An 11,216-nucleotide genomic window follows, 5' to 3' on the forward strand; every position below is an offset into this window, starting at 1 on the left:
AAAGGGAAGGGAAGGGAAGGGAAGGGAAGGGAAGGGAAGGGAAGGGAAAGGAAGGGGGCTGTAGCAGATGGAGCTCCATGCGCCCCACGCAAATGGTAATGAGACAGCTCCGGCCTTATCTGTTTTCTGTATCAGCCTCCTTTCAAGTTGCCACTTGAAGAGCTTTTCCGAGTGAGCTGCACATGCCACTGTTTACATTCACCTCAGTTGGTCCTCACAAATACTGGTGTTCCAGAATGGCTTCTGGGCACCTTTAAATAATTTAGAGAAAGCTCATTTCAGTTCTCCACTCCCACCCATGGTTTAGCCTAGTTAAACATTTTTTAGCACCAAGAACTAAAATAATAATAATAATAATAAACAAAAGAGGTCATGGGCAAAAGAATGCTGTCAGATGTTCCAGGTCGCCTGCCTTTGGTCCCAAAGTAGAAAAGTCTCAGGATTTGAGCATTCTTCTTATTAAGTTATTGAAAATTATTTGCTTAATTATGAAAAATATAGAGACTAATAGATCCCAAATTAATGACACATGTTGACTGTGACTTCACTCTGCTTGGAGTTTCACTATTTTGCTTGTTTGACGAGGCAATTCAGGGAAAGGGAAAAGGGAGAAGCATCGAGAAGGCCACGTCAAATCTCAAGTTTCCACTGAAAAAGATCTCGTTTGGCGGAACGAGAAATATGCCCACTGTCACCTGCTCACACGTGACCACAGAGAACACTAGAAAATGTGCCCTTTGGCTCAGTGGCCATTTCTTAGTGACAACTCCGTACTGAGGAGAAGGTGGAAGAATGTTTGGTGGACAGAGATGCTTTCTGCCACACTGATTCTAGGAAACTGAACACTTGGAAGTGGTGTAGACAGATTCGGGTTCGAGTGTGAAGGGACAGGTTTCATGGGCGAGGCCCATACAGCGAGGTCTGTGGCTTCCACCTGCGTAGGCAACTCCCTCGTTCTTGCTTCTCCTACCCCAGAACTGTCCAGCGAGTCCTTTAGCCACCGCCTACGACTCAGTATTGAAATTAATTCGGGTCTTCTGACTTCTCATCCCAGGAAAAGGGGGAAAGGAGATGTGCTTGACTGGACACTGAGGCGATTTCTTCTGTCCACTGTCTGTCAGGGCCACCAGCAATGGAGACTGTAAGGCCCAGCAATCGCATGGAGCCAGGCCCGGCATATGGCTTCTAGGCCTGCCTCTGACGTTTCCCTCATTAGTCAGTTCTTCATCCTTAAACCATTTCTTCCTTTGGTTTCCCCGGACATCACATTTCCCTCACTCCTCTACCCTCTCTCCTTGGAGGCTCAGGGATTCAAATTTCTCCTCGTGGACTTATGACTTGCAATTTTCTATCTCTAGCCTTCATGTCTCCTTTGAGCTAAAAACCGGCCTTGTGACAATTCCGGGTCGAAGTCAACGGAAGTGTGTGTTTCACATGGCCTCCTCGGGGATGCCATTCCTGACTACTAATTTCCATTAACCAACCTCTCCCACTCCTTGTCAAACATCCATTTTGCTTGTCCGTGTAACACTTTTGCTCCCCGAAGTTACTCACGCATTTATTTGTTTCCTTGTTTACCAGCCATCCTAGATAGGTACACCACACAGTCGCTAAGACTTCGCCTACCTTGCACAGAGCCTAGCGCAGTGCCTGGAAAATGGGAGATGTTCCCCCAGATGTTTGTCGAGGGAACACATGAAAAATCCACTGTAGGCAGACCCCCTCTGAAATCCTAAGTGCAGATCGAGGGACACAAAGGCAGAAATAGCAGACGCGTTGGCTTGCGGAATTGGAATTACTTTCCACCGAGACCACTCACAACAGGGGACAGGTAACTGCGCACCAGGATTCGGGAGTGCTATCCTATTGGGACGCAGTGGTGAGGCAGGTAAAACCTGGCAGCTGTTCAGTCAAGTTCGTAATTATTGCATGGAAACAAAATAGAGTGTTGAGTCCCTAGATTCCCAGCTCAGGGTGGGCAACGATTTTTCTGTAAGAGGCCAGCTAATATATATTTTGTGACTTGTGAGCCATATGGGCTCCGTTGAAACTACCCAACTCTGCCGTTACGGAACAGGAGCACCCAGAGACAGCATGGAAGCCAATGGGTACGGCTGGGTTTCAGTGGCACTTTCTTTATGGGCACTGAAATGTGAATTTCATATAAATTTTACTCGCCACAGTTTGATTCTTTTGATTTTTTCCAACCATATAAAAATAAAACAAAACCTTGGGGCGCCTGGGTGGCACAGCGGTTAAGCGTCTGCCTTCGGTTCAGGCTGTGATCCCGGCGTTATGGGATCGAGCCCCACATCAGGCTCCTCCACTATGAGCCTGCTTCTTCCTCTCCCACTCCCCCTGCTTGTGTTCCCTCTCTCGCTGGCTGTCTCTCTCTCTCTCAAATAAATAAATAAAATCTTTAAAAAAATAAATAAATAAATAAAACAAAAGCAAAAAACCCCCACAAAAAAACCCCACCAACCAACCCATTCTGAGCTCACGAGCCAGAGAAAAACAGGCAGCAGGCAGAATTTGGCCTACAGGCAGTAGTTTGCCGACCCCTAATCTAGGTGGTCAGACAACTCAGCCTTGTTCATATTAGGATTTTTTTTCCCCAGTGCTCATGGCTACTTTATAAATAACGTTTCATAAAACATTTTCGTGTAACCCCTGGACTTGAGTCTCTAGGGGTGTTCTGGGCTGGAGGGAGGGAATAGGAAGAGAGTCTCCCAAGGCCTAAATGGTTAACATTTATATTGCAACATAAATAATTCTTCGCTCCAGATTGCCCGTGCTATCCATGTAGAATGATTAATGTCAAGATGATAAAATGATGCAGTCTCTTGAATTTGATTCCAGCTGTTCCCGTCTTTGATATGATTTGTGAATGACATTTGTATTTTTCACTGGTGATTAGTTAATGCTGGGAAGGACAGCCAGATGATAGCTGTCTAGAATTCTAAAGCCAAAGATTTACTTGGCTGGAAAACTGTTCAATAGAATATCGTTACAACGCTTACCGCAAATTCATTTAGTATTTGTCATTAGAAGGTGCTTAGCATGGCCTGAAGAATTTCTGAGACCATTTGATTATACCATGATTATAAAACAATGGTAACCCAAAAAGGCTCCTAGCCACATGATGCATTACTCTTGTTTAGATCGCATATGAACTCTTAAAGAAATGACTCCATTTTTCCTGAGAGCCCTTCGTCAGCTTGGTCACGGCCAGAGGACATCTCCAGTCTGCCTCTCAGTTAGAAGCCGCCTGTCTGAAGTTACCGGGGTTAGCCCATGATGGCAATAGTCACCATTTCTGGAGCCACTAACAATGTGCCAGGCGCTAGACCGTTCTACACTCACTTTGCCCTCACAGCAGGACTTTTAAACATTATGCTAGGCTGTCAGAATGTTCTTGCACCCACCGAATCACCAGGAGGGCAGGCAGTTTGGTCTCTTGTCCTCTCTGCAGCCGTGTGGCCCCTCAGGTTGTGACTCTCTGTGGATGAGCGTGGGATGAGTCTAACCCCAAGCTCCTCAACGTCAGCCCTGCTGACCTGTGGGCTGGAGCGTACTCTGCTGGGGGGCGCCCTGCACCCCCGATGATAGCAGCATCCCTGGTCCCTGCCCAATAGGTGCCTGTAGCACGTCCCCCAAGTGGGGACGAGAACTTTTTCTGTCTCTAGACACCGCCAACATCCCCTGCAGGAGAAAATCACAGCAAGTTGAGAACCACTGGTTGAAATCAATCTCGCCAGGGCAGCATGGTGCACACAAAGTTGTCCTTGGGGCTTAGCCTGTATCTTCACTTCCTGTGCGAGGCCATCTTGTCATGAGTTTCTTTTTACTTCAGGAATTAAAATGGGAGCTGCGTCTGCTTTATCATGAATCCCTCCTCATGGAAAACAGTTCATTGTGATGCTGACAGTGGCAGCTGCACTGATTCCTTATCCAGATCCAAATTAGTATAAGGGAGGAAACCATGTTTCTGATAAATGAAAGGAGCAGATAATAAAGGGGTCTCTCTCTCTGTCTCCCTCCCTCCCACCCTCCTTCCATCTCTTTGGGATCAACATCCCCGTAAACTTCAGGTTAATAAACCAGCATTTCCATGTGGGATCACGGGCATATTTTTTTGTTTTCCTCTGTGCTATTTTTTAAATTGAAACTTTCTGCAATAAACATATATCGTTTTTAAAATCAGATACAAATTCCTTTAAAAAAAATGGAGTCACTAACCCATGCTTAGACTTCTAGCTGGTGTTAACATTTTTTTTAGACAATCTGAGCCTCGGCTTTCTGATCAGACACGAGTGCCGTTGTCTCCTACGGTGAAACTTCTCGGAGAGAACTCGATCGGTGGGCATAGGAAAATAGTATCTGTTACTTAATTGCACACATACAATTAGAGCAATGTCCTGAAAATTTGAAATGCGAGGGACCTGGAAAAATAAATAAACATCCCATTGCCAGTTCTGAGTTATGTAATATTTTCATTACGGAACAGTGGGGGACAGGAACAGCAGTTGCTTTGAATTACACGCTATTTGGGATCAGCAACAGTGGATTAACAAGGCTTTACTACGTTTCAGATGTTCGTCAATGATTGATTGTCGGCTTTCCTATCTACATATGCTTAGCAGGCTTTCAGGGCACAGGGTCTTCAAGACAGAGGTTATGTTTTTTATTGATTCTGCACAAGGCCAGACCACACGGGAGAGCCCTATAATAATACACTGGTGGAGTATTTTGACCATTGATAACAGCGCACAGACTATTTAGCTCGGATCCCAAGGCCGAGGTAGAAACAGCCCAGGAACGATGCCTGCAAAGGCTGTTTATGACTAAAAAGCCCCAAGAAAGCATATAGCTTTCCCAATCAGTAAAGGCACTTGGCTCCAGCCTGTCATTAAAATGTGGGCACGGGCCCAGCCCCAGGCCCGGGAAAGCAGCCCCCCTCCACGAGCAGGCTTCCCTGAGCAGAGCAGAAAGCCCTGGCTGTGGGCCCCCTGGAAGCCGGGAAGTTTCCTTGAGTGGCCTGGACACCAGCTCCCGCCTAGAGAAGTTGGGAGAAGTGATGGCTTTCAGGCCGAGGCCTGCAGAAGCAGAATTCCCAAATTCCCAGCCAAAGAACATAATCCTGAAGTGGAAAAACAAATGAAACTCATACACACTGAACCCAACGGCTCCCTTTCCTCATTGGAAAGGAAATAGTTGGGAGAAGGTTGCGGACAAACATGGCGCGGGGGCCACACTCTTTCCTTCTTCCTGTGGCAGAAGCCAGAGGGAGCTCAGCTCAGAGTTAACGAGGTCGGAAGGGTCTATCGGTCGGTGGGTCCCGCTGATTGGCAGCGCCTTCCGTGGGTCTCTCTATGCCATCAGGACACATTTCCTTTGGTTCTTAATTCTTGTTTGGCTTCTGGTTCTGTGACCGGTGGAAGCAATCGGATTTCTTAACCAGAATTAAATTGTTAAGTCTCTTATTGCACAAGGGAGGAAACGTTCTCAAGTAATTTTCATTCAGACGAAATGGGGATAAACCGGTCTTGCAATAGAAGGAAAGAATTAAAATAGTAACTCTATTACCAGGTATGTTTTTCTCCCGTAGGAAACAGCGGTTTAAAGTTCATGGAGCTGGCTAATGAGTTGGAGAACGGTGCCTTTTGGCCCATGTCCTACAATAAGACTTAAACACACTTCAAAAAATATACACTTCTCATTAATGGTGAATAAAGAATTAGGGTTTGAGTCGGGATGTAATGGCAGAATGATTCACACAGTAACATGTAGTAGAAACGAATTTTTTTCAGAAATGAAATATTTCATTGATTAAATGATTCCTGGAACACCATGGATATTTATTTTGCTTTGCTTTTTCCCTCGTGCTCTTTGTTATTTTTCACAATTCTCTTCAATCGATATACTCGACTGGACTGGAGAAAATGGACTAAATTTGAGAGCTGAAAAATTGATGTGGTATCAAGAGGGCCTTTCAAGAAGTGGAGTTGCTGTCAAAAGTCTGTAGAAAAGGAAAATTAAAAGGTTTTTGTTTTGTTTTGGTTTGGTTTGGTTTTTTGCTTGAAGGGCATGGGACAGATTGGAGAACTTTTAAGCCTGTTTTTTTTTTTAAAGATTTTATTTATTTATTTGACAGAGATAGAGACAGCCAGCGAGAGAGGGAACACAAGCAGGGGGAGTGGGAGAGGAAGAAGCAGGCTCCCAACAGAGCAGGGAGCCTGATGTGGGGCTCGATCCCACAACGCCGGGATCACGCCCTGAGCCAAAGGCAGACGCTTAACCGCTGTGCCACCCAGGCGCCCCAAGCCTGTTCTTTTATTCTAATTTTGTTTATCTTTTATGGCTCCATCGTGGAAGCTTTGTCCTCCTGCCTGATATTAAGTTAATGGGAATGTGTGTAACTTGAAAAGATGGGCATCTGTTGACTAGTTACAGTCGCTTATTTTCTCTTGCTGTCACTTTTCATTCAACTGGGTCTCTTGGATCACCTAAACCCACACGTAGCTTCTTTTTTGTCCCGCATGAGATGCTGGAGGCCAGAAGCACTACGAACTTCCGGGCTATATGGTGGCAAATGAGAGCAGGTTGTGCCAAACATCACTTGTGTGATTCTTTTGGTCTTGAAACAAATTTGATTTGAGTGTGTCCTATATAAATCTAACACTTGTTTCCTTTCCTTCGATTTCCTCCCTCCCTCCTTTGCTCCTTCCCTCCCCCAATCTCTCTCTTCCTTACTTCTTTTGGTAGTAAACATCCACTGAAGACATGCACCGAACTAGTGACTGCATTAGGCACCAGAGATAGGAAAAGATAATAAACGCAATCCCTACCTTAAGGGAGCTTATGTCCTAAGAGGAAAAAAAAAAATCCCTCAGGGGAAGGAAGGCAGAAATTTATGGATTCTTCTAAACTGTGTAGGGAAGAAAGAAAGGAAGGAAAGAGAAAATATCATAGCTCTATTTTGGGGTTACCATATTCTTTGAAAAAGCACCCTCCCCATATTCTCTGTAGAACACATTTCTAGCTGATAGCAAAAACAAAACAAAATAAAAAGCCAAAAAGCTATTCTCTCAGGTTAGCCTTGGGAAGAGAAGCTTAATGTAATGACAGCAGAGTGATGGTGTGGACTCGACCAGGGGCAGGGTCTTCCCTGGAGGTCTGATGTGGAAGGTGAGGATGCCAGGATTTCCTGGGCTGGTCAGAAAGAATGCATTTTTGCAGTGCAGAGAAATACTGTGAGAGATTAAGTAAATTCCTTTCAGGTAGCTTTTAAAACTCACATTGTAACTTCACCCCCTCTTTTTTTTGCAAATAAAAATCTGTATAATATTATCAGCAAGTATACAAAAATTCCTTCTATCTGAATTCCACAGATATCTCAAATCAGATCTCCTGGGTATTTGCTTCTTGGCAGCTTCCAGATCCAAGGAGGAGCTGGAAGTGTTCCTTCTTCCCACATCCCTGCCTCTCTCTCTCCTGACTTTACTGATAGCACACTGGGCACACCGGGGACACTGACCTGTAAGTGGGACGATGGCTGCATTATTGACAGTCACCCCGCAAGTGATGCAGTGACCTGGGAGCAGAGAGGCAGGGACAGAAAATTGTAGGAAGGTGACATGAGAAGATCCTGTGGACAGAAGGAATGGTATTATGAAAGAACAGACATAACATTATAATGTTATAATGATGTAACGTCAATATTACGATTGAAGCACTCATCTAGGTCAGTGGTTCTCAAACAGAAGTGACTGTGCCCCCCAGGGGACATTTGGCAGTGCCCAGAGATATATTTGGTTGTCACAGCTGGGAGGAGTGAAGACCAGGGATGTGACTGAACATTCCACGATGCACAGGACAGCCCCCCAACAAGGAATTGTCCCGCCCCAGGGGCCATAGCACTGAGGTGGAGAACTCCTGCTTTCGAGAAGAGACAGCTAGAGAAAAGACTGAACGATGATGAAAGCAGGGCATCAGAAGACTCTGTCCACAGAACAAGTGAGGTGAGGAAGAAGTGTTTATGGAAAATACATTCAACAGATACCGGCTTTCCTGTCCTTTGTCCCCATGAAGGTAGAAGACTGTACTTGGCGATCTCATTAGACCCCAAATACACAGGCAAAGTTCGTAATATCCTGCCTAAACTGAAAAGGAGAACTTGACAGCCAGACCGTAATTAGNGTCTCATCAGACCCCAAATACACAGGCAAACAAAGTTCGTAATATCCTGCCTAAACTGAAAAGGAGAACTTGACAGCCAGACCGTAATTAGCAAGAACGAACAACGTCCTCACTTTTCCCTAATTCACCAGGGCACTTGCACGCTCGGCCACGCTGCTTCCTTCCAGAGCTGGGACGGTGTCATGACGTCAGGCCCCCGCAGCGGGACGGTTCTGCGACACGAGGCCTGGCCATCCCGCATGGGGGTTGTTTTTGCCACTGTGTCTGACGGCTTGGAGGAAAATTGCTCACATTTGTGTCTCGGATGCTGTCACGACCGTGTGCGTTTTCGTGCAGTCCGAGCTGTCCCCTGAGAACGCTGGCTNGACGCCGGCTTCAAGGGCCGAAGCCTCCGGAAGAAGGAGCTGCCGTTGCAAGCCGGCGGCCCCAGCGGGTGCCGGCCGTGGCTCTCCGAAGTCATTCACACGGGAGCTCCGAATGGTGTTCCGTGATGGTCCAGAAGCGCCTCTCGGGCCTGACTCCCTGCAGGGAAGGCGAGGCCTGCCGGGCTTCCCTGGGCCACCCTCCGTGCCCGTGGCCATCTGTGAGGGCCAGTGGACCTCATCCCTTGCTCACCGAATGCCAGCTCTGCTGGACCAGTTCTGCCAAGAAAAGAGGCACTGACCTGGAAACGTTAAAAATACCCGTCCCTCGGGGCCTGGAAACGGAGCCCGGGAGGGAGCAGGCGGCCGTCGGGTTTGGGCAGCAGGTCCAGCGGCCCTGCTTAATGAGAAGTGCCTGTCCGGCAGCATCAGGGGCTGGGGCTCTGCGGGCTTGTCGGCCCCGTGAACTCTGGGGCTCAGGGTTCACGCCCTGGCACTTCTGCTTCCAGTCAATCATCGGAAGGTTTGAACGTCCCCCCAACAGCAAGCTTCTCCATTTCAGGATGTCCTGAGCTCCAGGTCTGGAATGCGGGGAGGGAGCGAGAGGCAACCGATAACAGATGCTGCCACGCGGACCCCCTCCCCTCCTCTCTGTGCACACCGGTTCCCCAGGGGCCAGAGGTCAGAGGCCTTGCTGGGCCTCTTTGTTCCATGCTTTGGGCTGGACGTTCGTTCTTGTCTGTGTCTCCCGCTGCTCCTGAACCTGGCCTCACTGAGATGGACTCACCCGAGGCTTGACATGGGCATCGAAACCGAGAATATTCGTCTCTGTCATCATCTATGGTAACTTATTTATTGGGTGCTGACAAGAGACTCCAAAAAGCAGTAGGCTCAACCCCAGGGCTGCACAGCCACCTCCATTTTGGGCGGGCCTGCTCCGAATTTCCCAACACCAGGCCTTGTTCTCCTCAACTGTCCCTGTCTTTGCTCTTGTTCTCATTCTTTGGTTGGGGAGGGGGGAGGGGGGTGAAAGAAAATGGGAATAGGAGGGAAAGAAAGTAAGAATGCTTTGGATATTAAATGAATTGACTCCCAGGCAATGTTCCCTGTTTGGAAGCCGACTTTGTCTGCTGTTAAAGTCGCTACTCTGGCCTTCTTTTCATTAGTGCTCCATGGTATCTCGTTTGCCATCCGGCTACTTTTAACCCACCTCTGTCTTTATTAGCCAATGTGAGTTTCTTATGGATCAAATGTAGTGTAGGCAAGATGAGCCTGGAGTTCTTGAGTTACCGTCTTTGGGAAACGGGAGCGTGACCAGTGCCTTTAAAGGGGCTGCAAGGCAGCAGACCTGGGAACACTGGAGCAGAACCCGAGGTAATGAAACCAGAAATCAGCCCGTAGGAACAAGCAGGCAGGCGCACCCCGTTGGTGGTGACCTGAGGCCATGTTGAACAAGCAGGAGACACAGGCATCGGGTGAAACTCCACATGGAGGGCTGTTGCCTGCCTGGGAAGTTCAGAGTATGCGCTGGAGATCAAGTCAGAGGGAGTACAAGGACAGAGAGCCCAGCTACTGGGAAGAAATGAGAAAGGAGGCTGGGACTCTGCGATACTGTGGAGAAGGATAGGGAGTGTGCTTTCTGGGAAGTTGGTGGCAGTACTGAGGAGGTAGGGCACTGAGGTCAAAGGGGATCTTCTCCAAGACCGAGGTTGACGGTGATACCTCGGAGCCCATTTTATTTGCACCTGGATTATCTTAGGGTGTGGGATGAGCTGAGCTGGCAAGTGAGAAATACGTGACTACAGCCCCAGCCTTACAACACAGGGACAGGAGATGGGCAGGAGGGGATAGGAGACACAGGTTGGCGATTTACTTGGCCAAATTTAAGNTTTGGCGATTTACTTGCCCAAATTTAAGGTTTTGTTTTTGCTGATGACCTACGGTCACTATAAAGAGAGGATGGAGTTTGCTAGAAGGTAGATTTTCTACCTTTTATTTTGATATTATTTTTTATTCTGTAATGTTTGTGGTTTCTGCAAATACAAAGGACATTTTTTTTAAGGTAAGTCTTTTAAAAAGAGAACAGTGTGCCTGTTAGCCATTTGCATGTCTTCTTTGGAGAAATGTCTGTTCATGTCTTCTGCCCATTTCTTAACTGGATTTTTTGTTTTTTTGGGGGTGTTAAGTTTGATAAGTTCTTTATAGATTTTGGAGACTAGCCTTTATGCTCAATATCACTTGGCATCAGGGAAATACAAATCAAAACCACAATGAGATACCACCCCACATGGGTCAGAATGGCTAAAATTAACAACTCAGGAAATAACAGATGTTGGCAAGGATGTGGAGAAAGGGGAGCGCTCTTACACCGTTGGTGGGAATGAAAGCTGGTGCAGCCACTCTGGAAAACAGTATGGAGGTTCCTCAAAAAGTTAAAAATAGAGCTACCGTATGGCCCAGCAATTGCACTACTAGGTATTTATCCAATGGATACAACAGTAGTGACTCAAAGGGGCACGTGCACCCCAGTGTTTATAGCAGCAATGTCCACAAGAGCCAAAATATGGAAAGAGTCCAGATATCAATCAACAGATGAATGGGTAAAGAAGATGTGGTACGTTTCTACAATGGAATATTACTCAGCCATCAAAAAGA

This window comes from Ailuropoda melanoleuca, chromosome X (genome assembly GCF_002007445.2).
Source record: "Ailuropoda melanoleuca isolate Jingjing chromosome X, ASM200744v2, whole genome shotgun sequence".
NCBI lineage: Eukaryota > Metazoa > Chordata > Mammalia > Carnivora > Ursidae > Ailuropoda > Ailuropoda melanoleuca.